The 27,603-nt window shown below is 38.2% G+C and overlaps 1 protein-coding gene across 13 annotated transcripts in view; it reads right to left on the bottom strand.

Moving 5' to 3' along the window:
• PTPRK (protein tyrosine phosphatase receptor type K) overlaps positions 1-27,603 on the bottom strand; it is a 591,026-nt gene that overhangs the window by 387,229 nt on the left and 176,194 nt on the right. The gene's annotated exons all lie outside the window — the stretch shown is intronic.

The following is a 27,603-nucleotide window of genomic DNA, read 5'->3' as shown; positions in this document are numbered from 1 at the left end:
GTTGGAAAAGGTGAATTTTTCTATACTAGTATGAAGGATGTGAGTTTTCTCCAAAGAAAAGCAAGTACAAGTAATATATAGATAGATGAAGGTATGTATATATGAACATATACTATATATTTCTTACAAATCTCTTCATATATATTCTGCTAATTATGTATGTATATATCTCATAATACATATATAAATACATGTATATACATACTCATATATACACATATATATTCAAACACACACACAGATATGGAGTAGGGCCATATGATTAGGAAGGCTAAAAAGGCCAAACCCAAGACAGTCAAAGGCATAAGCTCCATTCTGAGTCCAAGATGGAAGGCACAAGAAAACAAACGCCTCAGCTCCAGGACAGGCAGCCACAGAGCCAATTCCCTTTTTTTTTTTTTTTTTTTTTTTTTTTTTTGACAGGCAGAGTGGACAGTGAGAGAGAGAGAGAGAGACAGAGAGAAAGGTCTTCCTTTTGCCGTTGGTTCACCCTCCAATGGCCACTGTAGCCGGTGTGCTACACATCGCGCTGATCCGAAGCCAGGTGCTTCTCCTGGTCTCCCATGCGGGTGCAGGGCCCAAGCACTTGGGCCATCCTCCACTGCACTCCCGGGCAATAGCAGAGAGCTGGCCTGGAAGAGGGGCAACCGGGACAGAATCCGGCGCCCCAACCAGGACTAGAACCGGTGTGCCAGCGCCGCAAGGCAGAGGATTAGCCTAGTGAGCCACAGCGCCAGCCCCAATTCCCTTTTTTCCCATCTTTGATGCTTTAGACCTTCAGTGCGTGAGATGAGGCCCACCAACTCCGCACTCAGCCATTCAGACATACCCAGAAAGCATGTTTATTCTTATACCTGGGTACTATGTGACTAAGTCAAATTAACACAGAAAATCAACCATCAAAAGAACTTTGATTGTTGTCTCCCACCATCACAGAATAAGGTTATTAGGCATGAAAAGAAGAATAAAAAGCATAAGTAATACCCAGTCCTATAAAAAGCATTTTTTTGTTATTGTTGTTAAGACTGTCCTAATAGCTGCTAAAGCACCAATACACTGTGCAAAACAGCTTCTTGGTACTGTGTGAGATTTTCCAAGTAGAAACAAAGAGCATGTCAGAAACTGTTGGTGTGAAAAAACTGAAGACACTACACAGTAATATAGTTTCATACCCAGGCAGCTTAGGAAGCAATAATCAGGATCTCTGGATAGGGAGAAGAGTTAACAAGTGAAATCAGGATATTAGGTCCCAACCCATATGGGATGACTTTCTTTATTATAAACTTAGTGCCTCTAAGAATTTCTAATGCTATTACCTTTGTGCTAAAGGCAAAACCATTACCATTTTGAAAATCTTTCATCACTTCACCTCTTTTTGAGAGTGGCTTCCTCCTACCTCCATTTTTCTTCATCAGCTTATTTGGCTGCATAATATACCCAAAAACTAATACTCAGAACCAAGGAGTCTGTTTAATCTCCCCCTTTCTTTTATTTTCCTTTTATAATTCACCAGCAACTCCTCCCATCCTTATGTCCCTCCACTTCTCTTCCTAGTCACGGGCTTTATCAAACTGCTGTCATCTCTCAGGAGGACAACTAGAATAGACTGTTTCCAGATTCCGTGATTTGCATCCTAGCAGCACTATGACAGTTTTTGTAAGCAGCCAGATTAATTTTTTCAAATACATATAATTCGTTTCTCTCATTCACACATTACAATGGGAATAAAATCCAAACTCCTCAGGTGAGCAGCTTCAATATGATCTACGGACAGCCTTACTCTCCTACATTATTTCCTCTCTTCCCTTAGTTAACCTGCTCCAGCCACAGTAAGCTCACTTCCACATTACAAAAAAGCTAAGTTTATGCCTGCCTTAGTCTCTTTAACTGGAATTTTCCCTCTGTGTAATGCTCTTTCCTCAGCTGACTTGTTTTTATCATCAGGTCTCAGTTCAAATATCACCCATGGGTGAAGGATTTTTTGGTCTGTTAGCCAAAGTACTTCCTTCTAGGATTCTAACATATCACTTTTTGTTGTATCCTTCATACAACTTGCCACTTACTGAATTTAACTTGCTTACTTGACTGAAAAAGTTGGGATTGCATCTATTTTGCTGAACCTAGTCTAGAAAAAAAAAAAGTTTGGAGCATTTACTCTGGAACTGAATTTTCTACTGCAAAATCTAACTGTCTGTTTGTGTTTCCTGCTCTGCATTCTCATGGCACTTATGTAACATTCTCTTATATACCAAACCTACCATACCTGTCTGTGTATTTCCCTACTCCAGTGTCAGCCCTTCAAGACCAGAAGTCTCTTTTGCATCCCCAGAATCAAACAGAAGGACTGTACATCTGTAAACTCTCGGTGGACTCAAGAAAGACAAGAAAAAAATTAAGACTTTTTTAAAATGATATAACAAAAGGGAAAAAAATCATGGAATTTGTAATAACTTTAAACAATGTTCTCAATCTTGACAATTCCTCCAAAAGATTCCATTATTTTGGTTAAGACTGACATCAGGGCCCTCACTTTTTTTTTTAACATAGTTTGTTATTAGTACTTCATGTTTATACATTCTATTATTTATTTAGATAATGCTTGTCTTCTAATGGAGCTCACTACCCTACAACACACAGTTTGTTCCAAAAGGCAGAATGAGGCACTCATTATAAAATGTCAGATTAGAAAAAGTAAACTTGTCCCCCAGGTCCAAACCAAAAGGACTGACCTTGCATCTTGGAAGATTATGCTTCCAACAACTTTGCTTTCCCTAAAATGCCTCCAGCACATTGCTTTGACAAATATAAAAATCTTCATCACATTGTTCCGGGTAAGATTCCTCTGAATTCCCAAAAAGTTCTTTGCATCTGTCACAGGTAGCCAACTTAGATTGTTTGAAAATAAACATGTCTCGATTTCAGAGAACATCTTCTCAAATCTTCAGACGAAAACAAAACAAAAAACTACAAAGTTTACATTAAAATTGACGGATTTCTCTGTCTTGGGAGAATGGCTTGCTCATGGAGTTTACCTGCTATGTATTAAGATTTTGGAAGTGAGCCACCCATTGTTCTATAATTTAATCCCCTTTGCCTGCTACATCTTAGAAAGCAAAAGTAGATACTTAGCCTTTACTGTGACCACAAAAATTTCCAGTTTCATCTGGATGACGTGGCGATCCATGCAACACACAATTAGTAAAAAGATGAGCATGATTAGCTACGGGCTAATTTCACACCTTGCTTTGCTTTCTCTTCAGGACCTTTCAGGACTTCAGTTTTCCCAACCTTCCACCTATCAATTCAGCTGTCTAGCTTAAGAAAACAATTAACATTTCTTTTTCTTATTTTCCTCATCTTGACATTTCTATCTACCTAAGATCTGGACTGGTGTGAAGACTGAGACTGTCTATATGACATGCTGATTAGAAGAACAGAGAATTCCTCAATATTTGTTCCTTTGGACACATTCACTCCTTCCCCTACCAAAGAGTTGAAAGAATCAAGCTAGGGAATGCATGAGAAGAACATTTTCAAATGTTAAAACCTGAGATGACAATGTTAGAACACATACATTTAAAAACGTCCAATGCAGAGCCATCTGATCATCACAGCCTGTCTTAAGCCTTTGCTTCATAGGTCTGCCCTTTCATCCCTGTAAGTCAGCTCTCCTTCCCAGCTCCTTCCTGGCCCATTTTTCTTAACCCCTCCCTCTCATCCTTACTTTGAAATCTCACATACATTTAGAACACTTTGTTTCACTTCCACTTCCAGAAACACACACATATACACATGCATGTACCACTAAGAACTCCTATTGTAAGATTTCTCTGATTTCTATAACGCTGACACTCCCCTATGGTTAGTCAACTTGCACAGCTTTTATGACATGTAGTACTGAAATGTTTTGAAGCTACAAAAACGAAAAGAAATTTGAGAGAACAGTATCTGAGTTGCATTACCCTAACATGCAAGAAAGTCTTTGTCCTGTAGGCAGTTTTGTAATCATCACTTGCCTTTTCAAAAGTGCCAAGATGAGAATGAACAATGAAAGGGAAGAGAAGGTAGTGTAGCCTGTAATCTCTGGAAACTTCCCTAAGTCTATTATGCTAGCAATCCTAACCGTTGTCTAGGTATACTTCAAACCTTAATAGCAGAAGGCCAGAAATGAAAATCACTAGAGAAGGGGCATATATTGCTTCTACACTTCATACAAAGAAATATTTTAAAAGGCAAAATATTCTAAGTAAGTCATATTATATTGGAAGAACATACTAGAAGAACAATTAAGCTTCACTTTTGACTCAAAACTAGCAAGAGTATAACCATGTGATTCTTAAATTATAACAATAGCAATTACTTCTAAGTATGTAAATCATGTCATGATCATTTAGACCCCTGAATTTGAGTAATTTCTCAACTGAGTTCTCAAGTTCAAGAGCAATCAGGTAACAGGAGCAAATCAACTGGCAACCAAGGAAGTTTCTACACTTCCAAAATCGAAGGACCACTGAAGTTCACAATTACAGTAGCAGATACTTCATAAAATGTTCATAAGATATCCACCATCACCCAACAGAATGTACACTGTGGTGCATAAAGCACTAAAATGCAGGCTCTGATATCAGATTTGAATTAACAACCATGGATGATCAGTCCTTTACCACCTACGTGCAACAGGCCAACTCTACCATTTCACCAATGAAAATCCAAGGCTCAAAAAAGCTAAGTGCCAAAGACAAAACAAAAGTATGTTTGACAGGACTGTTAGGTACTATTAGGCAGGACTATTAAACTAACAAAGAACTGAGAAAAAACAGTTATTTACTTTTCTATTTACAAGGTTTTAGCTAAACCAAGAATTTGCTCCTTGTTTGGATAGTAGTTATGTCTTGGAAGGTCAAAGCCAAAGGAAAAGAAAAGTAAAGGGAATGAGAGCAAAAAATATATGAGGAAAAAAAAAAGACTGAATATAGACAAATGAAGAAACAAAATAGGTGTTTACATTTTCAAATTTAAGATCTGAGAAGCTGGAAGGAAAGAGAACAGGTAAAGAAACTGGTTGTATGTGTTTCCATCTCCTACATTTTCTTTACTAACTATCCAAATAAGATAAAAGAAACTGATGTCCTGGGAAGTTAAAAAGCAAAGATGGTATCATCATCCCACAGTTAAGACTGCTGATCACAAGATAATCTGCTATAATTCAAAGTTTTGCATAAAATATAGGGAGGAAAAGCCTAAGGCACCTGATATCCCTATAGTTTATATTTTTTTAAGAAAGCTTTAGTGGAATTAGTGGTTCCTAATATTTGGCCAAAGTATAATACTCTAATAATAATCACTCTAATCTAGGATATGTAATTCTAGTTCAAGAGATGCCAGTCCACTAGTTATTTGCTGGGGGCGGGGGGTTGATGTAGCACATAAAGCCACCGTTTGCAGTGCCAGCATCCTATATGGGCTCTGGTTCAAGTCCCAGCTGCTCCTCTTCCAATCCAACTTTCTGCTATACCTGGGGAAACAGTAGAAGATGGCCCAAGTCCTTGGGCCCCTGCAGCTGCATGGGAAGACCTGGAGGAAGCTCTTGGCTCCTGGCTTTGGATTGGCTAGCTCTGGCCTTTGCAGCCAACTGGGGAGTAAGCCAGTGGACGGAAGACCTCTCTCTCTCTCTCTCTCTCTCTCTCTCTCTCTCTCTCTTTTTCTGTGTGTGTGTGTGTGTGTATATATATATAAAACTATTTCAAATAAATAAATAAATCTTAAAAAAAAGAAGAAAAAGAAAGGAGGCGGGAGAAGAAAGCAGAGATTTGCCCTACTAGTGAACATGCCTGTTAGGAGATCTTTTTCCCACTCAAGAGTCCTGGGTTGGATTCCAAGTTCTGGTTCTAAATAGTGCAAACCCTGGGAGGCACAGTGATGGCCGCCATAATTGAGTTCCTGGCTTCCAGCTTTGGACCTGTGCATTCTTGGCCACTACATGTATTTGGGGAATGAGCCAGCATATGGAAGCTCAGTCTACATGAGTCTTCCTCTTTCCCCCTTTCTCTCTCCTCCTCGTCCTCCTCCTCCCTCCTCTTTATTTCTTCCCTCCCTTCTTCCCTCCTAAGCAAATAAAGAAAAATTTAAAAATCACCAAATAAACTTGGGTCAATTATGACCAACATTAAGAAAAGTAACGAATTTTTCTCTGAATTGTAGCAGGGAGTTAATTCAGCTTCCCTCAGTAAATACAATCACCAAGGATATTTCTTCAGTAAACATTCCTTCTAAACATAACCAGAAAAGCTGCATGATACAAGTGACCTCCACTCCAACTGTGCTCTTTTTTTTTCCCTGAGAGCAACTGAGGACTGTTCATTTAATGTTTTCATAAATGTTAACTTAAGGCTCAATGGATGAACACAAACACTGAGAATTCGTAGAGTTTTAGTTCCCACACTAACTTTTTAAAGCTTCCCTCTGGAGTATACTACAGAAACAAAAATAGAAATTAGCTTCAGCCAAAACAAGTTAACTGCTTAATCTATGACCAAGTACAGGTGTCTCCTCACTGCCCACTCCCCCATGCAAAGCACCACTGAAAGGCAGAGTATGGTCTTTTATGGAAGGAAAGAGAAGGCTTTCAATAATTTGCTTTTGGTATCTTTCAAGTTACTATTGAGATGTACTTACAAGATTTAATTAATATTCTAAGGTAAAAGGAAACATCTCAGCACATGAAATAGGATCAAATTTCTCTTCCTTGAGAATACCCACAAACAAGGCTAATATCCTCTCCTAACAATATTATCAAGTGCCTCCATGAGACTATTTATGTAGCTTGTGTGTGTTTGGCAGGTGTGGGGGTGGGATTTAAAATGATCCACAGTGACAAAACTCTGCAAGCACAATAAACTGGCAGTGATTATTCAGTCACTACTTCCATCAGAAACAGCAGAATCACATTGGTTGAAGCAATTAACTATATGCCTAGGCATAGAGAGAACCATCCATTCCATGTGTCACTCAAAATCTTCACAGACATGGTCCGTATAAACCCTGCAATATGTGTGTGCCACGAACCACTGGCAAAAATTCACAGTTCACAGTTCATAATTATACACACATTTTTGCCTTTATTTACACATCTTTTTGTGTGCATTCTACTTTTCTAACATAGGAAGCTCAATTTCTACATCCTCCATGAATCTTATGTTAGATTACACAACTTTTTAGGTAACTGCATTTACTACCACGTATTGTTATAACAAGTATGATTTTCCAAGTTCAATAGTAACCTTAAGGGTATCATCTCTCCTTATGACCTCCTGCACTATACAAGCAGCTGAAACGCCATCAAAAGAAGTGATGACAATAGCTTACCGGCACTTCTTAGTTAACAGAATGACTTAAGACAGTAACTATATTTTATTTATATTAATCTAACCATTTGGTGAAATGGGTACTGGGATATGATATATACATAAACAGAGACAGCTAGATGGGTATATATCTACAGATAAAATATACATATATACATCTATGTGTAAAAATGCACATATGTGTATATACAAAGCAGTTTTCATCTGCAGTTCTTGATTTATATCTCCCTTCCCCAGGCAGGCCACAGAAACTAGAATTCCTAAAATCCCCAATTAGTCCATACAAACTCTAATCTTCCCTCAACTTCCATCTTGGAGCTGTGCATAAAGAGGTTCTCAAACGATTCTTGTCCGAACCTTCTTTGAAATGAGGTTCTGCCCACACCCTGGGAAACAGAATGCTGCACAGAGGAAAAGAAGAATCTGATCAGAGAGACCTTGCTTGGTCTCCCCACTCAGACTGTTAGCATCAGATCATACCCTTTGTGTAAAATCACATTTCTACATGGCTGTCCATGATTTAGTCATACATATGCCTTGAAGTCTCCATAAAAACACAAAAGGTGGGGCTGGCACTGTAGCATAGTGGGTAAAGTCATTGCCTGCAGTGCCAGCATCTCCATACAGGCGCCAGCTCAACTCCTGGCTGCTCCACTTCCAACCCAGCTCTCTGCTATGGCCTGCGAAAGCAGTGGAATATGTCTCCAAGTCCTTGAGCTCCTGCACTCACAAGGGAGACCCAGAAGAAGCTCCTGGCTCCTGGCTCCTGGCTTCGGATGAGCATAGCTCCAGCCCTGTGGCCATTTGGGGAGTGAGCCAGCAGATGGAAGATCTCTCTCTCTGCTTCTCTCTCTCTCTCTCTGTAACTCTGCCTTTCAAATAAATAAATAAATCTTTAAAACACACACATTCACACACAAGGAAACTATTGAGAGAGCTAGACTCAAAGAGGTTTCTGGAGGGTGCTGCACCTAGAGAAGCTCAGTAGCACTTCTCATGTGACTTTCCCTGTGCATCTCTTTGCATATTTAGAGCATCCTTTACAATAAACTGTATTTATTTCCTTCAGTATTTCCTTCAGTTCTGTAGGCTGCTGAGAAATTTACTGAACCCAAGAAGGTGGTTGTAGGAACCCCAATCTACAGCTATCTGGTCATAAAGCCAGGAAAAAACACTTGAGGCTTGTGATTAACAACTAAAGTTGGGGTGCGAGAGGCTTAAGGATAGAGCTTAAGGATAGAGATCAGATATTATCTTCAGGTAGGTAGTATCATGATAACTGGTAGTTCACAGCAAAAATCAATTGCTTGCATTATAGTAGGGAGAAAATATCACATCTTTTAGGTCACAGAAGTTATTTATCCTGTGAGTAAACAGCAGGAGAAATTGAGTCCATGCTAATTCTTGCTACTCAGGCTCTGACCAGGTAAATCTGCTGAATACTGTATAATAGAAGGGGAGGTTAAGCAATGCAAATCTAATGCTAATGACATCTTATTTAACTATCTATATTATACTGCTTTATCAAGGCGGGCAATAAATTGAACTGATCAAGTAATAATATATGTTAAATATTTTAATTCCATGGGAAATCTAATGAACGTGAATTTAAAGTTCTCTAACAAATACTACTTCACTATTTTACTTTCTGGGGACTTCTTCTACTAGGATGACGTGTCGCTCAATTGATAGAAGCATCAACAAATATATGTCAAAATTAAACTGTGGTAACATCTATAAAAGACGTTGACTATGGGATCATACAATGAGAGATATCACCTCTTCAAGAAAATGCGAAGATCTCTGAGAAAGTGATTTAGAGTTATGATCCAAAGAATGATAGTTGTTAGCTAAAGAGAAGAAAGACAATCTCAGGCACAAGAAATCATTTGTGCAAAGGACTAGGAGCAGGATCAACTGCAGTGAGTTAGAAAGATCAAAGCTGAATAGGAAAAAATGTAGATATGAGGACGGAAATACAGGAGGTATCCAAGAATACTGACCAAGGAGAACTTGTAGGCAAAGAAAAGGTGTTTCTCTTTATCTTAAATATCATAGGAAGACACAGAATATATATAAACTTGGGAAGGTAAAGGCTACTGTCATAAACCAGATTAACACTTTGAGAAATTACTCTGGTTAAAATGTATAGAAAAGATAGGTGATGGGGTAGTGAGTACAATGGATATGGATTGTTACAATGGTAACAATCAGGTAGAAAATAATCATATTGGGGCCGGCACTGTGGCGTAGCAGGTAAAGCCACTGCCTTCAGTGTCAGCATCCCATATAGGTGCCGGTTTCAGACCCAGCTGCTCCACTTCCGATCCATCTCTCTGCTATGGCCTGGGAAAGCAGTAGAAGATGGCCCACGTGCTTGGGCCCCTGCACCCACATGGGTGACCTGGAAGAAGCTCCTGGCTCCTGGCTTCAGATTGGCGCAGCCCCAGCCACTGCAGCCATCTGGGGAGTGAATCAGCAGAAGGAAGAATCTCTCTCTCTCTCTCTCTGTGTGTGTGTGTGTGTGTGTATAACTGTGACTTTCAAGTAAAATAAATAAATCCTTAAGAAAAAAAGTTATGTTTCATTATAGTAGTAGATGATGGAGGTGATGTGAAACAGTCATCCAAGACTTAATAGGAGGTAAAAACAGCAAAATTAGTGATATGAGAAATATTTATGTGAAGAGATAGGTTTCTAGAACATACAACTATATTATTCACTCATATATCAGAGGTGCCAAGGTGTATTAGATGCAGAACTGGTGTGGAGAAAGAAATTAGTTTTTGTTTTCATAGTAAATAACAGATCAACTGTACCATTTTAAGCAAACATTCATTTTATATATATGACATTTATATAGCATGTTATATAATTATATAACATATGTAATTATAAAACATAGAAATAAATGTTTCAAAATGCATTAGGAAATCAAATGATATAACAAAACCCAAAGAATGATCAAAACACAACCAAGCTTCCTCTACCAGAGATTCACTGCTGAGTAGGAAAAATACTCCTTACACAGCACAGGCTGAGCCCTGTCTTTGCTGCTCACAGCTTCCATGCTTGCAACTCTGCAGGAGAGCCTCCAGATGATTCCCCCACACACAGCTGCTTCCTAATCTAAGTCCCGGGGGTAGTCGGAGTGATGGAGATGTAGTTACCTGTCAATATGCTACTTATAAAGATGGCCAAAAAGGTGAGATGGTTACTTATTTCTAAGGCCATAAGTACTCATAAAGCAAGAAATTCACCAACTATAGGAAAGCCAGGCAAAAAGAACAAAGACGGCCTAAGGAAGGAGAGGCATAAATTTTCTTGAGATGCTCCAGAGGAAGTATCAAGTAAGAGTTGAACATATGAATCTATTACTCTGAGAAAAGTTCTAGATTATATACACATTTGTAAATCATATTTACATATATTTTACACACAGAAATTCCACAAGGCCATTACATGTTTAAAAACATTTCCAAAAACATCTTAAATATTTTAAAAATAAAGTTTAACAGGAATAACTTGATCCAAATTAACCCTGTTGTATATATTACAAAGTGCTATGTTACTATGGAACATGCATTAAACCAACCTGATACAAGCCTTTACATCACTAAAGTGACAGAACCATTCTTACTACAGAGGGCAAGAGGGGCAACATTCATTCAAAACATCTAACTTCCAGGCTGGATTCTTAACGAAGAATTTTCTTATAATTTTTTTTATCAAAATGTTATTTCAATAGTGATTAACTATCTGTGTGACCTCCAAGACCCCACAACAAACTCAGTCTGAAGCTGGATGAAAGCCAGTCAACCCTGCTCTTACAGGACACATAACTATTTTGGGTATCTCAAGCATATTCACCTCCTGACCCTCACTAACTAAACACATCTTGAATCTGAACAGTCATCTACTGATTTATTTCTTTCAAAAACAAATCCAAAATTCCCTGTTGAGTGTGTTGTGTATTTATCGTGATCAGCTTTCAATTTAAAAGACAACGTGTTCTGGCTAAGAAAAAACAGAGGAGACTCTATGGAAGACAAATGTATCTTGAGAGACAAAAATCTGAACTAATTGTGATTGAAACACAATTGTGATTATCCTTTCCACAGTGGCTTTGGCTTAAAATTGCTTCCTGGATCCCAGAAAAGAAACACAGGCAAAAAAAAATCCTTAAATACTTGAAAAATGAAAAAAAGCACATGAAGGAAAGTCTAACAAACAAGCTCTAGGCGATGAACTGCTGCAGGTAAATTCTAGCTGGGTTTCCCAGGACTCCAGCTTAAGGACTTCTTTAGGTTTAGAAAAGGTCCCATAAGGGGCACACACACATCCCAGAGACCTGATTCTTCTTTTACAGGTAGAAAGGGACCCACAGTCAATTTTCTTAGGGTTAGTGGTGGAAACAGGGGTTTTATTCATCTTTATAGTTGTTTAGATCATTAGAATGAAATTCAAAGATCAAAATAACCACCATTTGTGCTCAAAACAGAGAGAGAGAGAGAGAGAGAGAGAAGGAAAATGCTAGTGGGATAGGTGCAAGTAGCTAAGAAACTGAGCAAAATGAAATATAAGCGTCTAGGGAATCTAATTCTTAGACAAACGTAATAGATTTGTTTAGACGACCTCCAAGAAGGATCGATTTCTCCAGTGGCTAGGATTTCCTCCTAAAATAATTCATTTTATCTAAGTGTAAACTATTTCTTGGTTCTCTATCAAATTTGTAAAAAGAATACTGTAAAAATAGGTAAGAGTTCAGTGGTCTGAGCTGTCAGAGTAATCCCATGTGGCTCATAACGTAAACAATGGCAGTGGGATAGGGTTTCCAGACCTTCTCTATGGAGGAACATGTCTCTCAGGTACCAATCTCAGTACACTGCGTTCACACAGAATCCCCTCCGCCTCATTCCAGCAGAGGCAGCAACTGGATAAGCATTATTACTTTTACCTTAAAAACCTCCAAATGTGCAAGAAAGTAAGCTCAGTTAATTCCCTGTGGGCATGAAACAGTTTAAGACTAAACTCCTGATTCAGGGTTTCTCAAACATACAAAAAAACATCAATCTTTGATACAAAAAACTTTCTCACAGACCTCAGAATTCAAGTACACAGATAAACATCGGAGCATTAATTACCATGAAAAGAGTATACTTAAGCACACAAATGTATAAAAATCAATCAAATTTAACATTTAACATCTAAACCTGCCCTATTACATGATGTTTTGTGGAATTAAAATTACAAATATTAGATTACATAATGAAAGGTATATGTTTTTTACCTTATATTTTATATTTCACTTTTAGGTTTTATTCTTTTGTTATTTTGTTATTTTTTGTTCACAGTAATTTTTAGGCACTGATTCATGTTTTTTATAAGTCAATACATTTAACAATGCACCCCAAAATAAAGTAAGGGGAAAAATTTAAAACTCATTAACGAAAATGCTTCTGTGAGTAGTCAATGTGTTTAATGTTAATGAGCCTTCTCAAATTAATAGGAAAAATTTCAAGAACTGCATAATATCTACATTAAAAAAAAGAAAGCAGCATGATATCAATGAGTATTCCACAGTTTAATATACATTCTTCATGCTTATGTACTATCTGCTACATGGTTACTTTTCTCTATATGAATCACTGTGAAATCTTCATTTATATGCTCAACTCAGAAGCAATTTAAACTTTCACTTACCACAGATACAATTTCAAATAATGTACCTAATTACATCTCAATCATCCAGATTGTAAGTACAGTATGTATATTAAATCTACATTCATAAAAATCAAAATAATTTTTAAAAAAATATTTCATAGAACTCAGGGAATTCTGAGTTCAAACAAAGTTTGAAAAGCATTGTGCCAGCTCATTAATAATAAATTCATTCTTAAAGAAAGCTTATTATAAGCAAATAAGATATGTGCAGAATCAGAAAAAGGTTAATACAGAAGTACATTAAAATAAAATTATGTTCATACAATTCTAAAGTCATTTTCTCAGAAGAAAATTTGTAATTTTCCTTAACATTACTGCAAACTTTTTTTTAAGATACCCAAAGGGATTCTACCTTTTTGTTTTTAAATTTAATGATTTATTTATTTATTTATTTGAAGGCATGACAGAGAGGGAAGGAAAGACAGAGCGAAATTACATCCACTGGTTCACTCCCAAAATGGCCAAAACAAGAGCTGAGCTTCCTCCAGCTCTCCCACATGGGTGCAGAGGCCCAAGCACTTCAGCCATCTTGCACTGCTTTCCCAGGCCATCAGCAGGGAGCTGGATCAGAAGTGGAGCAGCAGAAACACTAACTGGCACCCATACAGGATGCTGAAGCTGCAGGCAGAGCTTAACCTACTAAGCCACAGCACCAACCCCTGGACCTACCTTCTTAAACAAGTAATGAACGATCACTTTATTTTTTATGTCATTCTCTTTACATGCATCTTTAGGACTCCAGAATAAGAAAATCTTTGTAGAGTAAAATTTTAGTACTTAATTATGTGTTTTCTTTCCAAGTTCATTGCCAAGAAACTTAGCATCTAATCTGAGGGGAAAGTGAAACATCAAGATAAGACTTACTGAAGAATCTGTTAACCATGAATTTGATTTTACAATCATATTTGCATTCTTATTGCTAAGGATTTTATTTTTCATTACTTCTCTTTGCTATTTGAGTAATTATCTGAGAGGTAATTTCAATGTATTTGTATAACAGTGAAATATGTATAAAAGTAGTCCATTCAAATATTGAATGATCAGTAAGAAAACAGCCTCCACTTGCAACCAAAGATCAAGTTTCTTTTTGTGTGCTTACCAAATCTAGTGCAAAGCCAATTCTACATTAAAAATTGTGAACTGAGAAGATCAACTGTGATTGTCTATTAAGTTATATCCATGAACAATTAAAATCATTTACTGGTAATTTATGGCAAAACTGAAATTAAACAGTTATACCAAAAAAAAAAAAAAAAAAAAAAAAAAAAAACACCAAAAACAAAAAAGGCCATTATGTAGGTATGCATCTGTCCCAACAGCACCTCACATTCCTTGAGTCGCTATGCGCTGGCTCTCAATATTATAAACTGCAAAAAAAAATGTATTATAAATTATAAATTGAATCCTTCTTTTAGAACAAAGTAAGAAATAAATATTTGTGGATGAAATTAAAACTGTAGAGTCAAAGGGAACAATACTGTTATGAATTCAAAGGATGCTTCTAAGAAATTGTCATTTTTTTAAACAAGTTCATTCTTGCAAATTTTCAAAGGAAGCATCTGAATAAAAGATATATTTCTTATTCTAAAAAGAAACATAGCTCCCAAGAGGTGTATCAATTATAACTATTCATGTTTTAAAAGTTCACAAATATTCCTTTTAAAAACAGTAATGAACAAAAGATGTCCACTATTTTTCCATTTAATGTCCTTCTGCATATCTTGGAGAACACAGTGAGACATTATATAAGTGTCTACAGAAAACAAAAGTAATGAATAGTTTGCTGTCACTAATAAAAGCAAAGCAAGGTTTTCTAGTATTTACAAATAAAAACAAGAAACAGAAGATGATCTAATAAAAAAAGTTTCTTCTATAGATGGGATAACAGTACAGTATAATAAAATTTTATTTTAAAATTCCTTTAGGATAAAGAATTTCAAACAGAAACCCAGATGAAAAATGTGTGACCCAAAATCATCTCAAAAATTATGTGGGTGCTGTTTGTATTTTTAACTACTTGGCAAAATATACAAAGGCAAAGAGTTTATTTCTCCCAATGCCAACAGAAATAAACAACATGGAATTTAAGCTAAGAAGCATATGCAATTCTGTCTATTTTTCTAAGCATGTAGCTAAGAGAGTCAACTTTGGAGTCACATCGACCATGGTTCAAATCTCAGGTCAATGATTTTCATATTATTTCTCTTTTTAGAAGACTTGGGCTCTTTATTTGTAAAAGAAAAAAAAATTACAACCTGCCTTATAGGAACCTTGGAAGGCATACATGGTACATGCTTATTCTTTTCAATGTCCCCCAAATGCTGCAGAAAATAACAATAATACATTCTGTGCTTTGTTTTCTAATGTCTCTACAATAGACTCACCCTTCTCACCCAAAAGAAGTCCAGCTGCCTCTCATGGGTCCTTTAATCCAAACAAGTAAACAACCATGTTCTGATCAACAGCCTATGAACTTCTTACCCCATCCTTTCTGCATTCACTACTACTTCCTCTCTCAGAAACTCTCCCACCACCACTTGGTCAAGGAAATGACATTCATCTCCTAGAGGCCAAGACATCATCAGAATTCTAAAGTTAGATCCACTGAGGATTGGATATCTATGTTTACCAAAAAGGTGTAAAACATGCCTACCCCACATGGTAGGCTACACGCAGCCAGATTCAATAAATTAAACTAGGATTATTCAGTCTTTTGTCCTCCCTCTCCATCACTTTGATTTCTTAGGAGGACTTTTGTCTGTATTGCTCAACTGCGTTATTCACCTGTGGACTGGGGAATAAACAGGGATGTTTTTGGAATAATCTAGAAAAACAAAACTTATTTATATATCAATTGTCAAAAAAGCATCCAAGGAAAAGAAACAAAAATCCTTAGTGTGAATGTAGGAGAATGGGGAAATGAATGACAAACAAAAGCACACACAAAAAAGTAAGTCTCTAGGCAAGTGAGATTTTTTGGTTTTGGTTTTGTTTTTCAGATACACAACACTAGCAACTACTATATGATGTGAAAGCTTCAGGAGTCAGATGAAAAGGATTTTTAAGGCCATTTTTTTCACTTATTGCAAAAGAGTAATAAACACATACACACATGTGAAAGTGAAAGCATGCTATTTTAAACACTGTTTTTTATTAAACATATTATGTTTTTTGGTTTGATAACAAAGAGAATTCAGTCTTTAAGCTTGGGCAATAAATGCAATTTTGATACTATTCCACTCATGAAACATTCATCTCTGACACTGGCTTAAAGTAAGCATTGAGTAAACAGTAGTTCATCTCATCTTGTTGCCTGTTGTTTAATAATTTCGTGTAGGTTCACCATATCCTCAACAAGACAAGTCATCTTGCTAATGACAATACCCTGTGCTACTTCAAACCACAGCTTCTCACACTGTCCTAAAGAAGTGGTCAGGAATCAATAAGTATCAGCTAACTGAATCGCTGACATTTGAGAAAATCCCATCATCTGGCAAATAATTAAGCTATGATGTGAAGCTCAGCTTCAGGAGAAGCAAGAATGTTTTCTAACTTATTTTTCCTTCAATACTGCTCATGATTACAATTCAGGACATAACTGGGGTTGGAGAGACAACGTATGCCCTCATCACAATGGGAGGGAATAGGGGGATAGCCATTAAATGTATTTGTGTCTTTTTTTTTTTGGACAGGCAGAGTGGACAGTGAGAAAGAGAGAGAGACAGAGAGAAAGGTCTTCCTTTGCCGTTGGTTCACCCTCCAATGGCCGCTGCAGCCAGTGTGCTGTGGCTGGCGCACAGCGGTGATCCGGGGGCAGGAGCCAGGTGCTTCTCCTGGTCTCCCATGGGGTGCAGGGCCCAAGCACTTGGGCCATCCTCCACTGCACTCCCGGGCCACAGCAGAGAGCTGGCCTGGAAGAGGGGCAACTGGGACAGAATTGGCACCCCGACCGGGACTAGAACCCGGAGTGCCAGCGCTGCAGGCGGAGGATTAGCCTATTGAGCCATGGCGCCGGCCCATTAAATGTATTTGTATCTCTTCTCATTGATATGTCATGAAATCAGGCCTGCTATACCAAAGTGGAATCTAAGCGTAAATGCCTTAGATCCATTTGAAATATACGTATATATAAATTTTTCTAAAAATTGAAGCAATTTTCTTTAACTATAAAGGAGTTTTTAACAGTTTTAAAGCATATATTAAAAGAAGATATATTTCAGATATTAAATGTCTTACATGTCATACAAAAAAGAATCTGCTTCCACCTCAATACACATTTGCTCTCCGAAAATTTTTCTAATGAATAACAATCACAAGCAGGAAAGAAAATAGAGACACTAGGATGTTTTCTGGTCATGCTCTGAGTGTGGCTACAGTCACAATTCAGCTGTTTTTAGGGACATGGAAAATCATTTGATTTTGCTGTATGTACATTTGATAGCTTAAAAAACACTGAATTTAAGTGACATGGCAAATATCGTAAATACTCTAGGAAGCAAGGTAAAAAAGAAAGCTAAAAACAGAGAAGTAGTCTTTCATTTTTGCCTATTTATGAGTAATCCTGCAATTAAAAGTAGTTGAAGTTTTTAGTCAATTTTCTTTCTTTTTTTTTTTTTTTTTTTTTTTTTTGACAGGCAGAGTGGACAGTGAGAGAGAGAGACAGAGAGAAAGGTCTTCCTTTGCCGTTGGTTCACCCTCCAATGGCCGCCGCGGCCGGCGCGCTGCGGCCGGCGCACCGTGCTGATCCGATGGCAGGAGCCAGGAGCCAGGTGCTTTTCCTGGTCTCCCATGGGGTGCAGGGCCCAAGCACCTGGGCCATCCTCCACTGCACTCCCTGGCCACAGCAGAGGGCTGGCCTGGAAGAGGGGCAACCGGGACAGAATCCGGCGCCCCAACCGGGACTAGAACCCGGTGTGCCGGCGCCGCTAGGCGGAGGATTAGCCTAGTGAGCCGCAGCGCCGGCCAATTTTCTAATACATCCTATAGTATAACAAAACTTTCACAAATATGATTTTACTAATAAATTACCTGACATAAAGTTCTAATCTGAAACATCTGGTAAATAACATAAAACAGAGGTTTTCCTTTTCAGTTTCCTGAACAATTAATAAAATGCAAATTCTATTTCTCTCAGGAAACAGTCAGGGTATAGGGAAAGACAAAACACTTTGAAAGACTGTAAGTATTCCCAATGGTTCCAATGGAATGAGACCATCCCAACTTGATTCCTGACACCATCCTTCTCAAGTGTATGATCTTGATCAACTTATTTCCTCATTCGGAAATACAGGTACAGGTACTTCATCTGTCCAAAGTCTGCTTCATAGGCCTGTCATTAGGAATATATTGGAAATCATGAACAAAGCCACGATATTTGGTTTTGCACATCCTAAGTTGACAATAAATGATAAGTTTAGGTATACTATCCCTTTAAAAAAAAAAAAAAAAAAGCACACAGTTCCACTCCCAATTCTAACTTCCTGCTTATGTACACCTTGGAGGTAGCAGGTGATGGTTCAAGTAACTGAGTCCTTGCTACCTAAATGGGAGGCCCTAACTGAGGTCCTTGGCTCCTGGCTTCATGTTGGTCAGCCTCAGCTGTTGTGGGCATTTGGAGAATGTATGTAAAATATCTGTCTCTCCCACCTTTTGTCTCTCAGTTTCTCTCTCTCTCTCTTTTCTCTCTCGCTCTCCCTGTCTTTCAAATAAGTAAACTAAATAAATCATTTAAATTAAGAATAAAAAAGATTAATTTACATGCATCAAAAGTCTGACCTTAAATAATAGAAGACCCTCTAAAACACTAAAAACAGTAAATGAAGTTCCTCATGAGTAATTTAGCCTAAAGTGATCTCACTAGAAGCAATCTTGGAACTTAACATTTTGATCTTTAACTGTGAAAATAATCTTAGCCATTCACCAGCAGACTTGATGGGACAAGTGCAAACAATAGAAAAGAGGTGAGAGAAAGGAGCACATGAGTCAGGCCTTCTGGGGCTATCCTCTAGAGACAAGTAAATGATATCATCTCAAAATGGTACCATAAAAACGTTGCTAATTCAGGCAGCTGAAAAGAGGGGACTTAATTCATTGCACAGCCAGTATCTCTCCTTTCAGGGTATTTCTAGACTTGCAAACTTAAGATAAATTTATAATAAAGAAGAGTCAACATAGTATGCTGAGAATTCTGTCCTTTTTTGTTTATATTTTATGGAGAAACTCAACTCCATACTATAGATCGTTAAATTTTTCATTTAATCTGTAACAGACTTCTGTCTGAATACCTGTGAGGGGTACTAAGACAGCAGGTGCTTATCTCCTATCTCAAGTTTTTGAAGCTTACTGTTTTATCATAAAAAACAATAGCTTTAGAAAAATAGAAATATATTAATATTTCATTATTATAATTAAGCTACTGAATTGTATACAGTATGTGAAAATAGATCCAATAGGAAAGCCAAAATTTTTCTACATTTTATTTCTTTATAACACTTTAACCTCCATGTTATAATTAAAATGTAGAAATACAACCCAGCCCTAAAAGAATATTCCATGACTTAGCAACATTTATAAGTTGATTTCATTTTTGCTTGGAACATTTATTTTAACTTACTGAAATTTTGCTTTATCAGAAATTCAGTATACCCAGGAATTGGAATATGCCAACAACTCAAGAATATGACAAAATATGTTAAGACGTGGTTCTCAAGTATAGATCATCTATTATAACTTTCACACAAACAAATGTACTTTGATAAAAAGCAAGAGGGAGTAACGGGCACTGTGGCATAGTGGGTTAAGCTGCAGCCTGTGACACATGCAACCCATGAGAGTCCTGGTTCATATCCAGGTTGCTCCACTTCCAATCCAGTTCCAATAATGGTCTGGGGAAAGCATCAGAAAACGGTTCAACTGTTTGGGCCCCTGCCACCCATGTGGAAGACCCAGATGAAACTCCTGGCTCCTGGCTTCAGTCTGGCCCAGCCCAGGCAGATGCAGTAACACAGGTTGTAAACATGCAGATGAAAGATCTCTCTCTCTGTGTATCTGTCTCTCTTTGTAACTCTTTCAAATAAATAAATAAACCTTTTTTAAAAAAGCAATAGGGGGCCGGCGCCGCGGCTCACTAGGCTAATCCTCCGCCTAGCGGCGCCAGCACACCAGGTTCTAGTCCCGGTCAGGGCGCCGGATTCTGTCCCGGTTGCCCCTCTTCCAGGCCAGCCCTCTGCTGTGGCCAGGGAGTACAGTGGAGGATGGCCCAGGTGCTTGGGCCCTGTACCCCATGGGAGACCAGGAAAAGCACCTGGCTCCTGGCTCCTGCCATCGGATCAGCGTGGTGCGCCGGCCGCAGCGCGCCGGCCACGGCAGCCATTGGAGGGTGAACCAACGGCAAAGGAAGACCTTTCTCTCTGTCTCTCTCTCACTGTCCACTCTGCCTGTCAAAAAAAAAAAAAAAAAAAAGCAATAGGGTACTAAGACAGAAGTGCATTATATATTATGCATAGTGAATATTACAAAGTCAAAACAACTTACTTATGCACAATATTCACTATAAATTTCTATCCTTTAATAAAGTGAAATATATACATTTGTTTTCTTAACAAATATGCAATCCATTTATTTATTCTCTATTTCTGTTATGGAAAGTTTTTACTAAATATATAATCCAAAGAGTCAAACTAAAGATAAATACTATTCAGTTAGCTATTAAGTATTTTTAGTGATGCTTTTAATAAGTCATATATGAAACTTGGAAGATCTATAATGATTTGTTGAACTTCTAATTGTAGGTAGAGCAAATCAAACTTTCTGCTGAACACCAATAAGAAAAAATCATCACTAATTTGGCTACTGATGAATAAAAAATGTATAGGCACCACAGTATAGGAATGACTGAATCCTTATTAAATCAGGAAGCAACTGAAAATCCACCTACATGAGAATGCTAGGAATTGCTATAAGCTTTTGCAAAGACAGATTTCAGTGTTATGCCCACCCTCCCTTAATCACATAAAAAGCCAATTATAAGTCCAGAAAGAAATGAAGGCAAATAAGAAATTATGAAAAGAAGTTTGAATAAGGCATAAGAGCAAATTTTCACCTGAGTCCCAAAGAACTCAAGTGTGAAGTACAGAAAAAGAAAACAAATTCATAGGCAAACAAGAGAAATGGGAAGTACAATAGCAAACTAAAAAAAAAAAAAAGTGACATTGCCATTCCTTACATCCCTTCTGCTCATTCATTTAATCAAATATAAACAAGAAATAGAACACCAAAAAAATTGCCTGCAAATATCGCTTAGTAGACTTGTTCTAAAAAATAAAACCCCTTGATAATGCTTTATAATTGAATGTACAATTGCAGATCTATGGTAGATTACAGCAACAGGAAAATGCAGAAATTCATTCCACTTTTATGTGTTCATAATCTCTGCCTTCTTAACTTTTCTATTACATTAAATATAACTAAGTGAATAAATGAAAAGTGAGGTGAGAGGCCCACTGTAACAATTCAGGTGAACAGGTCCTGCTATTTTACTGACTCTGTAAACAACAAACTAGCTTATCTTCAGAAGCTAACTCTGTGGTGTGAGAAAGATTAAACAACTATATTCACACAGCTTTAAAAAATAATCAGTGCACCACATAGGTTTTATTTGTAAAACACATTTAAAAAAATTTCATAAGAACATATATTTTCAAAAGGTAGAGAGACAGAGAGAAATATCCTCCATCTGCTGGTTCACTCTCCAAATGCCCACAATAGCTAAGGCTGGACCAAACCAAAGCCAGGAGCCCGGAACTCCATACAGGTCTCCCACATGGGTGGCAGGGCCAAAGTTCTTGGGGCATCCTCTAATGCCTTTCCAGGTGTATGAGCAGAAAGCTGGATAGGAAGAAGAGTAACTAGTACTCAAACCAGCACTTCAGTATGCGATGCAGGCAGCCCAACAGGTGGCTTTACCCGCTATGCCACAATACCCACCCCGAAATACAAAGTTTTAAACAGAAGAAATGGATGGTGTTAATAATTATTTCCAGGCAAAGCAAGCATTTAGCATAGCAGTTAAAAACATCCACATCCCTTACTGAAGTCCCTAGATTCTAAATCCACCTCCCTGATAATGCGCACCCTAGGAAGTAACAGGTGATGGGTCAAGTAACATAGTCCCTGATTCCCATATGGAAGATCTGGAATGAGTTCCTGGCTCCAAGCACCAGGCGATCCCTGGTTACTTCAGGCATTTGAGGAATGAAAAGAAAGAAAGGAAGGAAGGAATGGAGGGAGAGAGGGAAGAAGGGAAGAAGGGAGGGAGGGAGGGAGGGAGGGTAAATAGATATACAAAGGATATACTGAATATATATATACACACACATATATGTATAAAAAATAATAATTATGTCTAGGCAATGGGTTTGAACCAAGAATATCCCAGGAAAATCAGTGCATAAGGACAATTACCCACTAATTTCAGAGCACAAAGCAATGTTTTTCACTGTAGCCTCTATTAATAGACAATTATGCAGTAAGAACTATGTACCGGCCGGCGCCGCGGCTCAATAGGCTAATCCTCCGCCTAGCAGCGCCAGCACACCGGGTTCTAGTCCCGGTCTGGGCGCCGGATTCTGTCCCGGTTGCCCCTCTTCCAGGCCAGCTCTCTGCTGTGGCCCAGGAAGGCAGTGGAGGATGGCCCAAGTGCTTGGGCCCTGCACCCCATGGGAGACCAGGAGAAGTACCTGGCTCCTGCCTTCGGATCAGCGCCGTGCGCTGGCCGCAACGCACCAGCCGTGGCAGCCATTGGAGGATGAACCAACGGCAAAATGAAGACCTTTCTCTCTCTCTCTCTCTCTCTCTCTCTCTCTCTCACTATCCACTCTGCCTGTCAAAAAAAAAAAAAAAAAGAAAGAAAGAAAAAAAAAAGAAAAGAAAAGAAAAGAAAAAGAAAAAAAGAAAAAAAAACAGAAGCATGTACCAAGTGTATGCAGACAAAACTAACCACACATTCACAAGGTGGAGATGGCAGAGAGAATTAAAAACTCCAGGCAACAGGAGAGGAATCAGAAATAACAGGGCAGAGGAGGAGATAGACAATGAAGAATACTTCAGTTTTTAAAGAGTACCTAAGGACAAGCTCACACAGCAAAGCAGAAGGTACTAAAGGCATCCATCAGAGTTACAGACAAAAAATGTTCTGAAACTTCAAAGTGTTGATCTTTTCAACAAAGTAAATATAGAGATGCCATGTTTGTGTGTTGAAGAAGTAGAAGATACAGAGGAAACTAACTTTGTAAAAATAAGCCCAAGTAGGCTTATGAATTCTATCAAAATGCCCTAAAAATGATGATATAGGATAAAGATGAACACACAGAGAAAAGTACTCATCAATGCAGCAATTATTCAATATTTTACACTTTAAATGGAAAAAATTATCCCAAATCATTTTTCATCAACAACTGGCTAGTCGAGCTTTAAATTCATAAACTACAAAGGGCCTAGCAGATAAAGCCTCAGCCTGCAGTGCTGCACACCAGTTCAAGTCCCGGCTGCTCTACTTCCAATCCAGCTCTCTGCGATGGCCTGGGAAAGCAATGGAAGATGGCCCAAGTCCTTGGGCACCTGCTCCTGCATAGGAAGACCAGGAGGAAGCTCCTGGCTTCTGGCTTCGGATAGGCACAGCTCTGGCCATTGTGGCCAATTGGGAGTAAACCAGAGGATAGACGACCTCTCTCTCTGCCTCTCCATTTTCTCTGTGTAACTCTGACTTTCAAATAAATCAATAAATGCATCTTTTTAAAAAATTACAAATTATACTAACTCCTTTGGTGCCAGAAAGCTAATCTTTTATCTCCAGTTTAATGTCATATACTGCTTTGCCATCTAACCTACAAGAAAGGAGGGGAAGAGCAACAGAAAAGATGATTTCAGCTCTACTCCTACAGCTCTAAGCGCCTATATAAACATGCACCTGTGTGATGCTATTGGGTGCTGCAACATACCGTGAGGTAAAACCAGAAATTTGCTAGGAATCTAAAGAAACATCTCTGAGTCTACAGTTGAAGTCTGACCCTTGAAATCTTGGAGTTTTAACTTTTACCATAATTCTATTCCTTGAAGTCTGAGGTTATACCATTCCTGAAGTGTGAGGAGGTTATGGATCAAGTCTTGACAATGTAAAGAAAATAAAACATTGCAACATGTGTCAAAATAAGTGCTGCTTTGTAAATTAATGCAGCCTGTGTGAAAACAATCTGGAGGTTTCTTTTTTTTTAACTTTTTTTTAAAGATTTATTTGAAAGTCAGAGAGAGGAGAGACAGAGAGACAGAGAGAGAGAAAGAGGTCTTCCAACCGATGATTCACTCCCCAATTGGCCACAACGGCTGGAGCTGTGCCGATCTGAAGGCAGGAGCTCGGAGCTTCTTCTGGGTCTCCCACAAGTATGCAGGGTCCCAGGACTTAGGCCATCTTCTACTGCTTTCCCAGGCTATGACAGAGAGCTGGATTGGAAGTGGAGCAGCCAGGAATCAAACAGGCTTCCAAATGGAATGCCGACACTTCAGGTCAGGACGTTAACTGGCTGTGCCACAGCACCGGCCCCTGGAGGTTTCTTAGTAATAAACTAAAAATGGAACTGCCACATGATCCGATAATCCCACTGCTGGGTATATACCCAACATAAACTCTGTATGAAAGAGATACTTGCATTACCATGTTTATATAAGCACTGCTCACAATAGCCAAGACACAGAATCAACCAAGGTGCCCAAACAGCATCAGATGAATGGAAAAGAAAAATGTGGTATGTTGTTTAGCTACAAAAAGTGAAATCCTGTCACTTGTAGTCCAATGAATAGAACTGGAGGACATCATGTTGAATGAAATTAGGCAGACACAGAAAGCCAAGAACATGTTCTCCCTTATATGTGGGAACTAAAATTTAAAAAAAAAAAAAAAACTTAGTCTGAATATAGAATTTTGATTACTAGAGGAGGTGAAAGGTAGGATGGTTAAGAGAAGTTTGAATAAAACAAAACAGAGAAAGTTGAGCATGGCATATGTATTAACATGAGATGTTAACAGGTGAAATGGGATGAGTAGGATATGGGAACTCTTTGTATTACTACAATTTTTGCTTGTAAATTTAGAACTATTCTGAAATAAAATCCTAATGAGGTTGGTATATTTTATGTGGCAGAAAATGAACTGTGAATTTAACCAGAACATGTTCAGGCAGGTAGAATAGAGAGAAAGTCATCACTATAATTCCTTAAAGATCTGAATTGATAGATGAGTGTAAAGGACACGGGAATTTAAACTTCAAAAGTAAAGAAAAAATATCTCAAAGGATTGATCATCGGCTTCTCACATAATTTTCACAAGTCAAATTGATTAAATGAAAGTTCTCGGCAATTCATTTTCGCACCTCATTCTTACTAAAATTGTACCCCTGAGTTTAAAATTTTCCTTCTTTAAATTAGAATTTAATAACCTGAACTTCCAATACCAAGAGCAAAGACTTTCAAATGTTTTGTTCATGGAGAATCTTTGTAAAAATGAAATCATGCAATTAGACAAAACAAATAAAAGCTAAAATGTCTCGGCTGAACAGTAAGGGCCCTCTCTGCCAAGTGCTCAAAATACAAGGCTCATTGAATCTTGTGGTTGCAGAGATGGGGTCAAATTCTGGTTGGATGTTAAAAGATGAAATCAGGTCTCTGGGGTTTGTACCTTCCATCTCAACTTTTTGCAAAGTACCTCAACTATAATCAGTTTTACAATTTGATATTGGGCCTTTAAGGCCCACTGAATCTTGTGGTTGCAGAGATGGGGTCAAGTTCTGGTTGAATGTTAAAGATGAAATCGGGTCTCTGGGGTTTGTACCTTCCATCTCAACTTTTTGCAAAGTAGCTCAACTTTAATCAGTTTTACAATTTGATATTAGGCCTTTATGTTATATAAACAGCTGAAAGATTCTGTTAATAATAACCCTAATATTTATTAGACATTGTTAATAAAAAAAACTAAACAAACATAAGCACTAACAAGTATGAATGTAAAATATACAGTACTTAAGTTGTACTATGCTACAATTTACTGTCTACTTCGCAGTCAGAGGAATGAGGACAAATTCTGTCTTTGATTGGATCTCTCCTCTTACCCTACTATACAGATCATGTGTTTTAACAGAGATAAGTTCTTTCTGACTCTGACTCTGCCTATCTCTACAACTTTGCTGCTGTTGTTCCAGTTCTATGCTCCCCCACACCAAAGTTCTTTTATTTCCAATAAAGCGCCACGATTTCTCACCCTTCTGATTGTTTCCATGTGTGATTCCTTCTTTGTGAAAAATCAACCTACCCTCTAACTCTGCCTGGATAACTGCTATTCATAGACAGGTCCCAAGTGAGACATCAAATTCTCAAAGCCTATATGCTTCCATAACATCCTGTCCAACCCTCTAACAAAGCACGTATCCCATGTTATACTAACTACAGACAGCGTTTGCTTTGCTCTATAGTGTAGGCTTGTGAAAATATCCATGCTAGCTGGCATTCTGCAAATAAATTGTTGTAATGAATGAGAACAGCAATGAAAGAGTGAAATTAATAATTATTTACTATAATGAAAAATAAAACATTAGGAATGTTGAGAAAGCATATTAATATAAAAGACACCTAGGGCTGGCACTGTGGTGCAGCAGGTTAAGCTTACTTTACTACACCTGAATCCAATATAGGAGTGCTGACTCAAGTTCTGGATACTCTGCTTCTGATCTAGCTTCCAGCTAATTGCATTGGCTGCTGCCACCCACAAGGGAGACCCAAAGGGAGTCCCTAGCATCTGGCTTTGGCCTGACCCAGCTCGCTCACTCGCTCATTCGCTCGCTCGCTCGCTCTCTGCCTTTCAAGCCTTTCAAATATATATATTATATATATATATATATTTACAAAAAGAACACTCAAACTCAAAACATAGGAATAATAAAGTAGGAGTGGGCATTTTGTACAGCAGTAGAGTCTTAATTTGGGATGCCCAGGTTCAAGCTACTGCTCTCCACTCCAGCTTACTGCTAACCTGCACTCCGGGAAACAGCACATAGATTTGGGTCCCTGTCACACATATGAGAGATCCAGATTGACTTCTGGTTCCTGGATTTGACCTGGCACAGCTTGCTGCAGGCATTTGGAGAGTAAATCACTGGACAGAAATCTCTTTCCCTTTCTCTCTCTGCCTTTCAAATAAAATGAAAACAAATAAAAAGTTTTTAAAAATAAACACATGAATAAAAGATAAGGGTTCTAATGTAAAATATTTTTAAATTAATGCAAATGAAAGATCTTCAGGGAAAATACACATTATAAGAAAATTCTGGGGGCTGGCACCGTGGCTCACTTGGCTAATCTTCCGCCTGCGGCGCCGGCATCCCATATGGGCACCAGGTTCTAGTCCAGGTTGATCCTCTTCCAGTACAGCTCCTCTCTGCTGTGGCCCGGGAGGGCAGTGGAGGATGGCCCA

This window comes from Oryctolagus cuniculus, chromosome 5, assembly GCF_964237555.1.
Source record: "Oryctolagus cuniculus chromosome 5, mOryCun1.1, whole genome shotgun sequence".
Classification (NCBI taxonomy): domain Eukaryota; kingdom Metazoa; phylum Chordata; class Mammalia; order Lagomorpha; family Leporidae; genus Oryctolagus; species Oryctolagus cuniculus.
The sequence above is the reverse complement of the archived record's forward strand: the minus strand, read 5'-3'. Positions and strand labels throughout refer to the sequence as shown.